Consider the following 17490-nt stretch of genomic DNA (forward strand, 5'->3'; position numbering starts at 1 on the left):
GCCCACCCACTTGCTGCTGTGCCTCTCCACCAGCCACCTCACCCCTATGCCCACTACCATTTACCAGTATAGGTTAGCCAGGTAGGTGCCTCCAGTATAGGTAGCCAGTATAGTTGCCCCAAGTATAGGTTAGCTAGGTAGGTGCTTTCAGTACAGGTAGCCAATATAGTTGCTCCTAATATGGGTTAGTTAGGTAGGTGCATCCAGTATAGGTAGCCAGTATAGTTGCCCTCAGTATAGGTTAGCAAGGTATAGGCGCAGCGGCGGGGGAGATGCGGTTACATCATCACAGGGAACGCTGTTACGAATGCAATGGACACCTGGGAGAGGAAGTAGAAAGAGGCTGTGGGGGATCCCAGAAGGCGAGTTACTGTGTTATGCCTGCTCTCCCCTGCCGATGCACCCCTAACATTCTGCCCGACTCCCCGTTAATGCCAGCGCTCCACCGGCTGCTCTGTTAATGCCAGTGCATTAACTGTTAATGCTAGCACGTTGGGGGGTCCCTAGTGTTAGTTGTCCCCCCCTGATGGCTGCCTTGATAAGTTAAGCTATAGGGTTTTCGGGGGGAGGGGGTAGTTTACAGTAAATTTTTAGGAATATCTGAAATGTTAAGAATGTGTTTTTGAGCTTACACCCAGGGGGATAACTACATGAGAGCAGCCACTGCGACTGCAGGGAGGCCCAGAGCTGTAAGGGGGCCCCAACTACTACTTCACTCTTTCTGATAAATGGGAACATCCTACAGATCAGGTGTTTTTGTGGCTACTCTTGCTTAGTGTTGGGCGAACACCTAGATGTTCGGGTTCGCGAACGTTCGCCGAACATCGCCGCGATGTTCGGGTGTTCGCACCGAACTCCGAACATAATGGAAGTCAATGGGGACCCGAACTTTTGTGCTTTGTAAAGCTTCCTTACATGCTACATACCCCAAATTTGCAGGGTATGTGCACCTTGGGAGTGGGTACAAGAGGAAAAAAATTTTTGAAAAAGAGCTTATAGTTTTTGAGAAAATTGATTGTAAAGTTTCAAAGGAATATAGTGTGGCTGAGCGAGGTACACAGAGTGGCAGTAAACAGAATGCTATATAGTGTGGCTGAGCGAGCGGTGTACTACTATTCCCAGCAGACACAGAGTGGCAGTAAACAGAATGCTATATAGTGTGGCTGAGCGAGGTACACAGAGTGGCAGTAAACAGAATGCTATATAGTGTGGCTGAGCGAGCGGTGTACTACTATTCCCAGCAGACACAGAGTGGCAGTAAACAGAATGCTATATAGAGATGAGCGTAATGACGTAATTACGATTTCGCGAAATTTCGCGTAATTAGTGTAATTACGATTATGGCCGTAAGTACATAATCGTAATGAAGATGGATTTCGCGAAATTTCGCGTAAGCGTAATTTTCGCGTAATTTTCGCATTACAGTGGGCCTGCTGTAATTTCGCATTAAACGCTACCGTAATTTCGCGTTACACCGTAACGCTCCCGTATAATACAAAAAAGCCGCCGACTTTAACGGTTAATAGCAAAGCCCCCTTAAATGCTAAGAGCCTCAAATTTGGAGAATATATTAAGGAGATCAGAAGGAATAAGAGGAAACATTTTTTTTTCAAAAAGACCTTATAGTTTTTGAGAAAATCGATGTTAAAGTTTCAAAGTAAAAATGTATACATTTAAAAACCCGCCGACTTTAACGGTTAATAGCAAAGCCTGCTTAAAGTTTAGGAACACCAAATTTCCAGGGTATATTAAGGGGATCAGTGGGAATAAGAGGAAAAATTTTTTTTTCAAAAAGACCCTATAGTTTTTGAGAAATTCGATTTTTAAGTTTCAAGGGAAAAAATGTCTTTTAAATGCGGAAAATGTCAGTTTTTTTTGCACAGGTAACAATAGTGTATTATTTTCATAGATTCCCCCAAGTGGGAAGAGTTTTACTTACTTCGTTCTGAGTGTGGGAAATATAAAAAAAAAACGACGTGGGGTCCCCCCTCCCAGACCTCTTTAACCCCTTGTCTCCCATGCAGGCTGGGATAGCCAGAATGCGGAGCACCGGCAGCGTGGGGCTCCGCACCCTGACTATACCAGCCCGCATGGTCCATGGATTGGGGGGTCTCGGAAGGGGAGGGGCAGCCAAGCTTTCCCCTCCCCCTCCGAGCCCTTGTCCAATCCAAGGACAAGGGGCTCTTCTCCACCTCCGATGGGCGGTGGAGGTGGAGGCCGCGATTTCCTGGGGGGGAGGTTCATGGTGGAATCTGGGAGTCCCCTTTAAAAAGGGGTCCCCCAGATGCCCACCCCCCCTCCCAGGAGAAATGAGTATAGAGGTACTTGTACCCCTTACCCATTTCCTTTAAGAGTTAAAAGTAAATAAACACACAGACACTTTGAAAAAGTATTTTAATTGAACAAAAAACATAACCACGAAAAAAGTCCTTTAATATTCTTAATTAACCATTAATACTTACCTGTCCCTTTAAATGATCCCTCGCAATATCCTCGGAAATGTTCTATCAGTTACAATGTAACAAAGTTATTACAATGTAACAACTTTGTTACATTGTAACTACGCCGCACCCGACGTCACTCGCCGCCACCGCCGCCGCACCCGCACGGACCCGACGGAGCTCTGAGCTATATAGCTCAGAGCTCCCTAAGCATCTTTGTATTTGGGCTCCAAGGAGCCCCATTGGTCCTTAGCAGACCAATGGGGTTCCTTTAAATCAGAAGGAACCCCATTGGTCTGCTAAGGACCAATGGGGCTCCTTGGAGCCCAAATACAAAGATGCTTTAGAGCTCTGAGCTATATAGCTCAGAGCTCTGTCGGGTGCGTGCGGGACGCTAAGTCCCCGCCGACTCCCGCTGTCCTCCCCGCCTCTCCCACATGTCACCCACATGTCACCCACATGTGGGTGACATGTGGGTGACAGATGTGGGCGGGGTGGACAGCGGGAGTCGGCGGGGACTTAGCGTCCCGCACGCACCCGACAGAGCTCTGAGCTATATAGCTCAGAGCTCTAAAGCATCTTTGTATTTGGGCTCCAAGGAGCCCCATTGGTCCTTAGCAGACCAATGGGGTTCCTTCTGATTTAAAGGAACCCCATTGGTCTGCTAAGGACCAATGGGGCTCCTTGGAGCCCAAATACAAAGATGCTTAGGGAGCTCTGAGCTATATAGCTCAGAGCTCCGTCGGGTCCGTGCGGGTGCGGCGGCGGTGGCGGCGAGTGACGTCGGGTGCGGCGTAGTTACAATGTAACAAAGTTGTTACATTGTAATAACTTTGTTACATTGTAACTGATAGAACATTTCCGAGGATATTGCGAGGGATCATTTAAAGGGACAGGTAAGTATTAATGGTTAATTAAGAATATTAAAGGACTTTTTTCGTGGTTATGTTTTTTGTTCAATTAAAATACTTTTTCAAAGTGTCTGTGTGTTTATTTACTTTTAACTCTTAAAGGAAATGGGTAAGGGGTACAAGTACCTCTATACTCATTTCTCCTGGGAGGGGGGGTGGGCATCTGGGGGACCCCTTTTTAAAGGGGACTCCCAGATACCACCATGAACCTCCCCCCCAGGAAATCGCGGCCTCCACCTCCACCGCCCATCGGAGGTGGAGAAGAGCCCCTTGTCCTTGGATTGGACAAGGGCTCGGAGGGGGAGGGGAAAGCTTGGCTGCCCCTCCCCTTCCGAGACCCCCCCAATCCATGGACCATGCGGGCTGGTATAGTCAGGGTGCGGAGCCCCACGCGGCCGGTGCTCCGCATTCTGGCTATCCCAGCCTGCATGGGGGACAAGGGGTTAAAGAGGTCTGGGAGGGGGGACCCCACGTCGTTTTTTTTTTATATTTCCCACACTCAGAACGAAGTAAGTAAAACTCTTCCCACTTGGGGGAATCTATGAAAATAATACACTATTGTTACCTGTGCAAAAAAAACTGACATTTTCCGCATTTAAAAGACATTTTTTCCCTTGAAACTTAAAAATCTAATTTCTCAAAAACGATAAGGTCTTTTTGAAAAAAAATTTTTTCCTCTTATTCCCACTGATCCCCTTAATATACCCTGGAAACTTGGTGTTCCTAAACTTTAAGCAGGCTTTGCTATTAACCGTTAAAGTCGGCGGGTTTTTAAATGTATACATTTTTACTTTGAAACTTTAACATCGATTTTCTCAAAAACTATAAGGTCTTTTTGAAAAAAAAAATTTTCCTCTTATTCCTTCTGATCTCCTTAATATATTCTCCAAATTTGAGGCTCTTAGCATTTAAGGGGGCTTTGCTATTAACCGTTAAAGTCGGCGGCTTTTTTGTATTATACGGGAGCGTTACGGTGTAACGCGAAATTACGGTAGCGTTTAATGCTAAATTACGGCATACCCGAAACGCGAAATTACGCGTTAAAAATTACGCTTACGGTATTTTCAATTACGATTTTAATGGCAATTACGCTACCGTAATTTCGCATCGTAATCGCAAATTTCGCATGCGTAATTATAGTAATGCGAAATTTTGAAAATTTCAGCTCAACTCTAATGCTATATAGTGTGGCTGAGCGAGGCACACAGAGTGGCAGTAAACAGAATGCTATATAGTGTGGCTGAGCGAGCGGTATACTACTATTCCCAGCAGACACAGAGTGGCAGTAAACAGAATGCTATATAGTGTGGCTGAGCGAGGTACACAGAGTGGCAGTAAACACAATGCTATATAGTGTGGCTGAGCGAGCGGTGTACTACTATTCCCAGCAGCGACACAATGACTGAGGGGACCCTGGCTAGCGTGGCTGGAGCGCGAACTACCCTGCCTGCCTACCCAAAGCTAAACCCACAGACAAATGGCAGAGATATGACAGGGTTCGGGTATTTATTTACCCGAACCACGTGACAGTTTGGCCAATCAGAGCGCGTTCGGGTCCGAACCACGTGACCCATTCGGCCAATCACAGCGCTAGCCGAACGTTCGGGGAACGTTCGGCCATGAGCTCTTAGTTCGGCCATGTGGCCGAACGGTTTGGCCGAACACTATCAGGTGTTCGGCCGAACTCGAACATCACCCGAACAGGGTGATGTTCTGCAGAATCCGAACAGTGGCGAACACTGTTCGCCCAACACTACTCTTGCTATAGGTGTGCAGATTATGATGTCCACACTTGACCCTTGCAAGATGGACCTCCAGGATGTGAGGGTCACCAATGGTAGGCAATGAAAAGGGAGTGAACAATGGGGGGGGCCCCATCAAAGTTTTTCTGAGGGCCCCATGATTTGTAATTATGTCCCTGCTTGCACCCTTAATCCCTCTAGTTTACAAACAATGTCATATGTTATGAATGCCCTGGAGCTTAATGTCCTTTGCTCTGCATCTCTTGCTTTGCACTGTTATTGTTGCTGCTTTTTGGTGTATTTGACCTACAGTTTGACTTTCAGTGCCCTTTTCAGTATAATCTAGCTAAGAGCATGTCGACCAGACCACATTTCACATAGCAGTAGACTGGTGTCATTACCGCTCCAAAAAAAGTCTGGGAAACTATGGCTTCCATGTATCATCTAATACATTGCCTAATTCACACTAAGTAAGCAGACAAGAAAAACCCAAATCCTGAGTAGCAAAACCCACTCTCTAAAGAATCCAGAACCTCACAATCATCACAAGAGCATAAAAAGATTTCCAGTGGTGCTATTATGCCGACTGATATTGAGAAACTTAAAGAGAAACTGAAGTATCTTAAAAATCTTTTTTTTTATCCCAAAATATTGTTTAACATAATAGTACTAACTAATCCACCGCATCTCAACACTCTACACTCTCTACAATGGAAATCCCCCCAAACTCGCTCCCCCCCCCCCCCCCACTCTCCCCTGCAAAATCCATGACTTTCTTGGTCGTGGATTTTGCTTCCCTGTGTGCTTCCATGTGAGGCCGGGCTATGAGCTGCAGCTCTGCCTCTCAGCGCGTCTGTCAGCGCGTATCTCCGCCTCTCCCCCACCCCTCTCAGTGAAGGAAGACTGAGAGGGGCGGGGGAGAGGCGGCGATCTGGGCTGACAGACGCGCTGAGAGGCAGAGCTGCGGCTCATAGCTCTGCCTCTCATCGAGGCACTGCCCGGATTGCCCCCGGCATGTTAGGGGGGATTTAGATATTGTACAGCAGCAGGGATGCGGCGGTTTAGTTAGGGCTAATATGATAAACAATATTTTGGGATAAAAAAAAGGATTTTAAGAGACTTCAGAGTCTCTTTGTCAAATTCCTGAGCTGTGCGAGTCGCCACAACTACTGGTACCTAAACAATTGCCACTCTTATCAACTAGCACAAAATAAATAAATATATAAATAAAATGCCTAAACCTGTGAGTCCTGAACAAAGTTTTAAGCTTTCTAACCCAGAATTTAAAGAAATGTTCGATGAGATGTTGAAAACACAGTGAAGGAGGCTATTCACACTACTGTTATACATGCAATCAGAACAGAGATCAAGCCTTTAAAAGAAGCAATAAGTGAGCTTACAGGGAGAGTAGAGGACATTGAAAGTGAGGTTCATGCCATAAGAACATCTGGCAAATGATGCAAACTCTGGGGAACCACTCTCTCCAACCACTAGAGCTGGCTTGTAAACTGGACAATCAAGCAAATCAGTCTACAAGAAATAACATTAAAATTAAGGGTCTCCCCTCCCTGAGTTCAAGAGATCTTTTTGCTAGTTCTTAATAATGATCCATGTAAAGATATTGAGAAAGACAGGGTACACAGAATTGGAAAGGAAAGAACTACAAGACGGGGAAATTCTTTTGATGTTCTCTATAGAGTCCATTTTTTTGGTTTAAAGGGACTCCGAGCTCACCCAAAAAAAGAAAGTTGTACTCACCAGGGGCTTTCTCCAGCCCAGTGCTGGTCGGGAGGTCCCACGCCGGCGTCCTGGCTCCTCTCCTTCTCCCCGCTCCGGAATGGCTGACAGGCCGCAGCCCGGGCGACACTCGGCAGAGTGTCGGGCTGCTCCTTCCGCGTATGACGCGGCTGACGTCACACGCCGGCCACCTCGCGTCATCACGGCGGCCGGCGTGAAAGTACTGCGCATGCGCGCTTTAATCGCACATGCGCAGTACTTTCACGCCGGACGCCGTGATGACGCGAGGCGGCCGGCATGTGACGTCAGCCGCGTCATACGCGGAAGGAGCAGCCCGACACTCTGCCGAGTGTCGCCCGGGCTGCGGCCTGTCAGCCATTCCGGAGCGGGGAGAAGGAGAGGAGCCAGGACGCCGGCGTGGGAGCTCCCGACCAGCACTGGGCTGGAGAAAGCCCCTGGTGAGTACAACTTTCTTTTTTTGGGTGAGCTCGGAGTCCCTTTAAAAGCAAAAAATACTGTCAAGAGCCAGGGCTCTAGGCTCAATATTGTATTAAATTGTAACATTGAATTATTCCAAGATTTCTCACAGAAAACGATCCTGTGTAGTATGATTGTTAAACCCCTGTTGGAACAATTTAAAGAAAGAACCTTGAAATATTGATGGGGTTTCCCTTTATTGCTCACACAGAGCATGATTCCTTCTATGTGAAAGATGGGGAGTCTCTATCAACATTTTTGTGAGATTTGTGTTTGCCACCTCTAGAAAGCCACTCTGTAGCCTCAGAGACTGGAACTCCAGCAGAGTGGCGAGGGAACCTGAGAAGATAGACTGGTAATAATAGCCCTCCCCCTTAAGCTATTAATAGCTTCTGACAGAATCAAACATTTTTGAGGAAGCAGTAGCAATATCAGAGGATATCAGGTGGACCAGTATCTTGACACAAATCATGTTAAGGTCCCCTGTTGTATTTTTAAGGACCCCTCCGAAAAACTAGGCATCACAAAGGCTGTGCAGAGGGGGGGGGGCAATAACCATGATCTCACTTCAGCACTTCCAAGGCAGGAATGGATTCAGCAGGGGAGTCATTCTTGGAGGGGCAATGTCTTCCTTTTTATACTCTTTTTATTTCTTTATTACTTTTTTTTAACTTTTTTTAATTTCTATTTCTTTGTGTTCTCTTGACAAGAAGTAAAATGGATGTATTAAGAATAAAAACAAAAAATGTTTGGGAGAATAACTCAGGGGTAAAAGAAATCGAATTGTAGAGGAATTAAAACATAATAAAATGATTATAGCAATACGATGCCTAAATTCCTTGACCAATAGTTTGGTAGCTGGATAGTTGGGGCTGGCAGCAGCACTAGATCATCGGGGGTGGCAATTGCCATTAATAAAAAGCTATATTTTGAATCGATCAATAGTTACAGAGATGAACAAGGCCTTTTTTTTTAAAGTAACAGGTAAATTCCCAAAAACATTGTTATGTTTGTAAATATCTATTATGCTAACAAAGGGCAAGTGACTTTTTCAAAAAGTAATCTCAAAAGTAGGGATGGCAGAACACGTTTGCTGATGGACAGTTCCTGGTGAACGTGCACTACTTGTGTGCTTGTTAGTAGCGTAAACAATGTGGGCCGTTCGTGTCTGCCCTATACTTTCTCATAATGCCCACCCTAAAGTCAGGTGGAACAGGATGGCCAATCAGACATGATCACCACTCTATAAAATATAACGTAAGGAGAACAGTTGACCATGACATCTTGATAAACAGGTTACAGGAATACTGCGGCATTGATGGCATAGTTCTTCAGTGGTTCCAATACTTCTTGAGTGGCAGAACCCACAAAGTGTCTATGGGGCCCTCCCTGTCCACCCCTGTATCACTTAAGTATGGGGTGCCCCAGGGCTCAATCCTCTCTCCCCTGTTTTTTACAATTTACATGTTACCACTTGGAAAACTAATCCAAAAACATGGCCTGACATACCACTGCTATGCAGACGACACCCAACTATTTCTTTCCTTCAAGCCTGGTGTGACAGACCCAACTCTAACTATAAACGCCTGCTTACGTGAGCTACAGCAATGAATGAATGACAACTGCCTGAAACTAAATGCAGACAAAACTGAAGTCCTTCTGATTGGAGGGCAGAGCATGATAACAAAACAACTTAACTTGCAGTCTTCATCACTGGGAATAGGAGGCACGAATCTACGCAGCTCTGATCATGTGCGTAGCCTGGGAGTTCTAATTGATGGGAATTTAAACTTCAGAACTCAAATCTCTGCTGTGGTGAAATCATCCTATTTTCACCTGAATTATCGTAAGAGAACAGAGGCACCAGCAGGATAAAAGGTCATAAAAATTTTAAAATTTACTGGGAGGCAGTGGTGGACTTACCTCCGGAAAGCAGACTCAAAATACTGTCTGAATTAAACAAATAAATTTATTATTGGTACCTCAAAAGATGCAATGCGTTTCGCAGGCACAGCCCGCTCCATCAGGCAATAAGATAGGGGACAAACAGTAGCTCGTCAGTAGCACAGAGGCGCTATTCGTGCTACTGACGAGCTACTGTTTGTCCCCTATCTTATTGCCTGATGGAGCAGGCTGTGCCTGCAAAACGCGTTGCATCTTTTGGGGTACCAATAATAAATGTTTTTGTTTAATTCAGACAGTATTTTGAGTCTGCTTTCCGGAGGTAAGTCCACCACTGCCTCCCAGCAAATTTTAAAATTTTTATTACATTTTATCCTGCTGGCGCCTCTGTTCTCTTACGATAATACTGTGTCCACCCCTGGTGGAGGGGTGACATACCCCTACTTTCCTGATCTACAGAGAGCGACATCTTAATCCTGAGTGAGGACAGGTCTAATCTCCTCACCTGCATCTACAGTGGTTGCCTAAGAGGTAACCCATGTTTGTGAGTATATTCATCTCACACTTACATTTATCCACGGTTTCCAATACATACTACACTATATTGGGCTCTCGGTGTTTCTTATTTATTTCTTATTTTCACCTGAAGAACATTGCAAAAATCAAGCACCTCATCCCCCCAGAAGATCTGCCAACCTTAGTCCATGCCTTCATCACATCCCGACTGGACTACTGTAATGCTCTCTACACTGGCCTTCCAAAAAAGGTTTTGTACCGCCTACAGCTGATACAGAATACTGCTGCCAGACTGCTAACCAACCAACCCCGTCACTGCCACATAACGCCAGTCCTGCACTCCCTTCACTGGCTACCTATAGAATGGAGGGTCCTATTCAAGATCGGCCTACTGACATTTAAATCCCTGAATAATCTGGGCCCTGGATACATAAAAGATATGTTGCAGCTGCGTAGCAATCCCTGCATTCTCAGATCCGCAGGTTCTAATAATCTAGTCATACCCAGAGTCCACTTGGAAACTTTTGGTCCCAGAGCCTTCTGTCATGCTGCCGCTACGTTTTGGAACTCCCTACCTCAACAGATCAGGACAGCTCCATCCCTGGCCGTGTTTAAATCCAGACTGAAAACCGACCTGTTCAGTTTGGCATTTGCAGAATTATAACTTTTGTTGTGTGAATACTTCATTCTACTACCAATTACTGAATCTGAGAGAGCCTAAGCGCTTTGAGTCCTATGGGAGAAAAGCGCTATAGAAATGTTATTGTTTTGTATTATTGTATTGTATTGTATTGTAAAAGGATAAAATCAAATATTAAAAAGATTAAAAATGCTTAGGAGGCAGTGGTGGACTTACCTCCTGCAAGCAGACACAACAAGCTGTGTATTCAAAATAAAGCAGATTTATTGGTACACTCCAGGGGGTAGTTGCAATGCGTTTCGCAGGCTTACACCCGCTTCCTCAGGCAATAGATAATTGGAGTACACAACTGGTGACAAAAGGCACAGATTGTTGTATGTTCAAACCAAATGCAAATGCAAAATATATATGTATTAACATGTGTAACGTCAGTGCATTAGATTGTTGTATGCTGGACATGGTGGTGCTTAAGTATGTGCTTCAGGGAAGGAAATATATATATATAGAACATCATATGTAAAAACATCCATATATAAAAAGCATCAATATATAAAGAAGGGGGGGGGGTTGTTGGGGGGAAAGGGGTATATACAGGTGGATGGGGAGAAGGATGGGGAGAAGGAAATTTGGGGGGGGGGGGAGGAATGGGGTTTTGAGAAAAGGGGGAGGCAGGGATCTCGGGGACTATTTAGGAGTATTATGTGAACTTGATTGCTATTAAAGGTATTGGAATGATATGGCAGTGATAGGCAAGGTATAGTAGGTAACAGGGTATTGCAGAGGTGGGTGGGTAGGTAAAAAGAAAGAGTGGCAACTATATCAATGTAAAACAATAGTGCAACAAAGTGATCCATCAGAACAAAAAGACCAGTAATTAACTCACCAGCATTTGGTTCAGGTTACACCTGGCGCCTCAGTGATCAGGTGCACCTGACCTGCTGTTTAAATCCTGGAGTACGTGAGCTCTCCAGCCAATCAGGGAGCGGGGCAGGCAGATGATTTCCCGCCGAGCGGGGATGCAACCTTTTCGTCGCCTCATCAAAATGAGCCTATGTGTCGCAGCCATGACGTAGGAAGGGCAAGGTGGTGCAACAATTACGTTGCACTGTGGGCAATAGAAAAGACAGTTTCTAGTTTATGGGGGAAGTTACGTATTCGGCATCCGGCGCATGCACTGCACATGCGTTGGGTATCCCGCCCGCCATGTTTGTAATGGGTGAAGTGAGGGAAAGAAGACAGCGTGGACCTTATATTTAAGCCTGGAGGAGCAAATCAACATTATAAAAAATATACAATATATAAAAAGTGCATTAATATAACCTATTATGTTCAACAGTATATAAAATATGTTTAATAATTGATGTAGAATTTTTGTGGTCATAATAAAGACTATTATTGTGTGTGATTGGCATCTAGTGAATGAATTTGGTATTGCGATTTTGTGTAAAAACATGTTGTAATCTTTATGTTCTGTAATGGAACTAAAACGAAAGTATTTGGTGCCCTCTACTGGGCCAAATTGGAAATGGAAGTCTTGTGGACACACATGGTAATAAAATAGAAATATATAAAAAACAGAAATATATAAACAGGGAATATGGTTGCAGTGGAACGTGGTCCAATTGATAAATTTGGTAAATAAATGAACAATATATAGACATGATGATCGTAATAATATAGAGATAGTAATAAAAGGAGGTGTTAGTAACAATATAAAAGGGCAATTCAAAAGTAATGTATATACTGTATGTATATAAAAATTTTAAATGATAATAAAAATAATAATAATAAAATACAATATAATAAGTAGAATAGAAAATATAAGAAAGATACAGAATAGACAAGTTTGATAAAAGAGGTGACTGATTAAAAGAAATAGTGCATAAATAATTGATTAGTGAATTTTTTCAAGTATTTCGTTGAGGCCCTCCGGAACATTTGAATCCAAAACATTTCTCTCGCTCTCAGTTTGTCAAAACATCCGACTGTTGATGGTTGATAGATTAGATGAGTGTGATCTGGAATAGGGTAGGATCGCTATTGTGACGGGTGCCAAAGTGTCTAGAAACGCTGTGAAGGGCGAAATTCTTGAGTATATTTCTCTTATGTTGTCCGATCCTACTCCGTGCTGGTTGAGTAGTACGGCCCACGTACTGGAGATGGCATGGGCAAGTGATGACGTAAATGATGTTTCTCGAAGTACAGGTTATGTGGTTTTTGATCTGGTATTGTAATTTGGTGGTGTTGGAGGAAAAAGAGGTGGTGGTCTGAATAAATGGACAGGCTTTGCATCTGGTGTTGTTACAGGGGCAGCATCCTGGTGTGCAATGGTTCTGTCTGTGTCCGTATGCTGTGGGTAATTGGAAACGGCTGGGTGCTAGGAGGTTACGTAAGTTAGGTGCTCTTCTAAAGGTGATGGCGGGTGTTTGTGGAATTAATGGTCGAAGGTATGGGTAACAGGATCTCCCATCTTTTGTGTAAGATGGATCGGATGTGGGGATGTTGGGCATTAATCGTGTAATAAACCGAGGGTGATTAGTGGTAGTTGGATCTGTGGAATTGGATGATGGGATTAGGGTTTTCTTCATTTTAGCTTTAAATCTGGTGTCTTTTATGAGTTTTTTGGGGTAGTTACGTGCCAGGAATTTTTTTTTGTGAGAATTTCGGATTGTGTGTAGTAATCTTTGGCATCTGTTCAATTTCTATGGATTCTTTTAAACTGACTGTATGGAGTCAATAATCCATTACATAATACTCCTAAATAGTCCCCCCCCCCCGAGCTCCCTGCCTCCGCCTTTTCTCAAAACCCCATTCCCCCCCCCCCCCAATAATTTTTAATATTTGATTTTATCCTTTTGGCGCCTCTGTTCTCCATTACGTTATACCTAATATCCACCCCTGGTGGAGGGGGATACCCCTTTTCTTCCTATCTACAGAGAGCAACTTCTTAACCCTGAGTGAGGACAGGACAATCTCCTCACCTGCCTGTACAGTGGTTGCCTGGAGGTAACCCTGGTTTGTGAGTATATCGTTGTACTCGTTTCATAAAACCCATTTGCCAATACTTATTACACTATATTGGGCTCTCGTTCTCTCTTTTTACACCACTCTATAAAAGGCCCCTTATGAAAGGCACAATCGCGGTGTCCATTTTCATTCTCCATTCATTCAGTGTAGGGAGAGGTGCTGCTGCTGTAGATAGAGGGACAGTGAGAGATAGGCCATATTGTGATTAGAGGTGGCTTCCGCACAAGTTCGGTTAGCGTGAACTTTCGCGAACCGCAATAAACTTCAATGGGGGGGCGAACTTTGAAAACTAGAAACATTTATGCTGGCCACAAAAGTGATGGAAAAGATGTTTCAAGGGGTCTAACACCTGGAGGGAAGCATGGCACAGTGGGCTACACGCCAAAAGTCCCGGGAAAAAATCTGGATTTTACGCACAGCAGGGTTTAAGGGCAGAAATCACATTTTATTGCTAAATTGGAGGCCTAAAGTTCTTTAAAACATATTGCATGTGTATACAACAAGTGTCTGTGGGACACCTACACACACACACAAAAAAATAGATCACAAGATCAACATTAGCTCTCAAAAGAGCTGTTGAGGGGTGCTTTTTAGCAATAAGCATCAGCAAGTAGCAAGCTAACAAGCCTAACAAGAGCCTAACTAAGTTTTCCCTATGTCTACAGCAGGTTCCTCTCCCTTCTCTAATTACTGCAGCCACACGAGTGAGTGAAATGGCTGATGCTGCCTGCCTTTTATAAGGGGGAGGGGCTCCAGGAGGGAGTGTAGCCTGATTAGCTACCATGTGTCTGCTGACTGTGATGTAGAGGGTCAAAGTTGACCCTAATGATGTAGTATAGGGGGCGGGTCGAACTCGCATATCGTTCGCGTTCGATCACGATCGCAAACCACCAAAGTTTGTGTGTTTGCGTTCAAATGCGAACCGTTTGGGCCATCTCTACTTGTGATATAGTGCTGTGTAGCTGTTATCTAGGTGCTAAGCTACTTGCAGTTTACCAGCTAGTAGACCCCGAGGAAGCCTCCAGAAAACTTTAGCCACATATCAAATTTTAAAATTAATGAAAAAAAATCCATTTACTATACGTAGGCTGTAATCCCCAAACTAAGGCAGTCATTTAGCAATTTTATATAGGAATAGCACTTAATTAACTATTTAATGGCTAAAATTACTAATACATCAAACTATGTGGATCTATCAACCTCTTTGTGACTGCTCCATGCCGATTGGTGTGAGCAGTGCGGCAGCCCCAGGACCACTACGCAGGGGATCACGCATCCTGCTTGAATGACGGAGCAGAGCTCCATCATCAGTCTCCCAGCGGCGATCACCGCTAGGGACTGTTAGACGGCAAAACCGCCGTCTAATAACACTGTACAGCTCTGCGATCTAAGGCAGTGCTGTACTGGGGATACTGTAGAAGTGTGACATGGCTGTCCCCTCTGGAAGCAGGGAAGTGATCTGCTGTCATAGGCTGAAGCCTATGACAGCCGATCATGCTGATTGGCTGGTGGAGGAGGGAGGGGGGATTAAAGAAATAAACACAAAGATAGGAAAATTTATAAAAAAAAATAAACAAGGCAGGAGGGATCAGACCCCACCAACAGAAATCTCTAAAATAACTTGTGTGTTGAGTTGTGCAGCCCTGCAGCAAGCCCTTAAAACTGCAGTGGTCTATTTTGTTAAAAAATGCCTGGCCACTAGAGGGGTTTAACACCGTGGTCCTTAAGTCGTTAAAGGAAAGTAAAAAGAAAAAACTAATTGCTTCTTGAGACAGACTATACTATAATGTTCTTGGTAGAACAGCAATTCTAAAGATAGCAATCCCACTAAAATTGTTTATGATAGAAAGTATCCCTATTTTTTCCCCCAGGATGGTTTAAGGAATGAGGAAAAAAATCAGGAATTTCTATTGGAAAAAAAACTCTGCAAGAAGCACTTATAAAAAAAATAGCACTGAGGAAACAATATGGAGGTCTTGGGGCACCAGACTTATTAAGATTCTACCAAGGTTGCCACCTCAACAGAATCTTTAAATGGTGCCTATCAGGGAAACACAATTTGTGGGTGGAAATGGAATTGTCAAACTTTGACGCTATTCTCTCTTGGCATCCAACATTTAGAAAAACATTAGAACTTCAATGTCTACACCCACTGATCAAACCTTCATTATATTGCCTAAATCTTTATATCAAAGCTAACTCACAGAACCAAACTCACTTCTTGCCACCATTAAGCATAATCTATTGCTGAAAACTAAGTTGGTTCAGGCTAAACAAAATAGAGCCAAATATTAGAATCAGATAAATTGCTCAATCATATAGTTGACATAATACCATATGTGCAACAATTATTGGTAACAATCAACTAAGAAGTCTTATGAACCAATTTTGGAATCTCCGCCGCTTCCCACCCCCCAGTAACAGATTACAAAAGTTGGTTCCTGCTAAAGTTTAAAGGGACTCCGAGCAGTGCAGAAACTATGGAAAGATGCATATCATTTTAAAGCTCTCTTTTTCCTCTTTCCAATGAGATATAAACCTCTGCCCTACGCCTTTTAGTTTTCGCTATTTTCGCGATTGAAATTGCCGCGGCCGTGATTTCAATCGCGAAAATAAAGAAAACTAAAAGGCGTAGGGAAACAATTTAGGTGTCGCCAGAAAGAGGAGAAAGAGAGCTTTAAAATGATATCCATCTTTCCATAGTTACAATGTATTACACAGGCCGACTTTTTCTGCTGAATGGAGCTGCTGACACTGGGGAAAGTTTCGTCCTGTGTAATACAAGTAACTATGGAAAGATGGATATCATTTTAAAGCTCTCTTTCTCCTCTTTCTGGCGACACCCAAATCGTCACTCTACGCCTTTTAGTTTTCTTTATTTTCGCGATTGAAATCGCGGCCATGGCAATTTCAATCGCGAAAATAGCGAAAACTAAAAGGCGTAGGGCGGCGGTTTATATATCAATGGAAAGAGGAGAAAGAGAGCTTTAAAGTGATATGCATCTTTCCATAGTTTCTGCACTGCTCGGAGTCCCTTTAAGCCTCATATACCACTTTCAAAAAAAAAAATAACAGTTTAAATTCAAGTTGCCCAAAATACAATCCTAAATTACTTGGAATGCAAAACTTAAAATAAAAATAAATGAGGATTTTTGGGGGATGATATTCAAAGTGTGACTAGATAGTGTACTGGTTAAGGGCACCATCTTTGACATGGGAGACCAAGGTTTGAATCCTGGTTAGGATCAGTACCTATTCAGTAAGGGAGTCCAAGGCAAGACTCCCTAACACTGCAGGGTGGCCTCTTGAGTGTATCCCAGTGGCTGCAGCTCTTGAGTGCTTTGAGTTCAACAAAAAAGTGCTATACAAATGTTTGTATTGTTATTATTATTATTATTATCAGTTTAGTCTATCCCAGATCCAAGATTACATTTTTTTTCATTACAGAGTTATTAACAGATGGCATAGAGTCCCCGTTAATACATTTTTTTTGAGAATCAGCAGTGCTGGAGATGTAATAATGAAGCAGGTACTTCATCTCATACTTACTCTCATATGTGGCGAGCATGCTCTGTGTTGGGGAACTTGTGGGAGGAAATCGAAAGATCCTCAAATCGAGTACACCAACCAGTATCTTTGGAATAACAGATCTTGAGAAAAGTAGTGAAGGAGATTTCACTATTTTTATAGGCACTCTTTTGACAAAATAATTGCTAAGCAATGGCACAGTCACCTCATACCCTCTACTGCAAAATGGCAGAATTCCATGAACTCTTTTTTTGTAATAATTATCCAGCCTTATATAAGTACTTCAATTCAAAATGTAGAGCTGCAGCAAGATGTTAGTTCACAAAGCAACAACATTGTACCAGTTCACCTTGCTAAAAAGGAGAGATGTCCCTTCTTTCTTTTTCCTTCTTTCTTTTTCCACTTCTCCATTCTTTTCTTCCCTTTCTCCCTTTCCATTTATTTGCTCATTCTACTCCCCCCACCCCTATTTCCCTTCCATATGCCTTAGATTGTCAACAAGACTAATAGGCAAATAAACCATAAAATACTACTTTAATCTGTATATTTTCATTAGTATCTCTGTATAT

The sequence above is a fragment of the Hyperolius riggenbachi genome, chromosome 6 (genome assembly GCF_040937935.1).
Source record: "Hyperolius riggenbachi isolate aHypRig1 chromosome 6, aHypRig1.pri, whole genome shotgun sequence".
NCBI lineage: Eukaryota > Metazoa > Chordata > Amphibia > Anura > Hyperoliidae > Hyperolius > Hyperolius riggenbachi.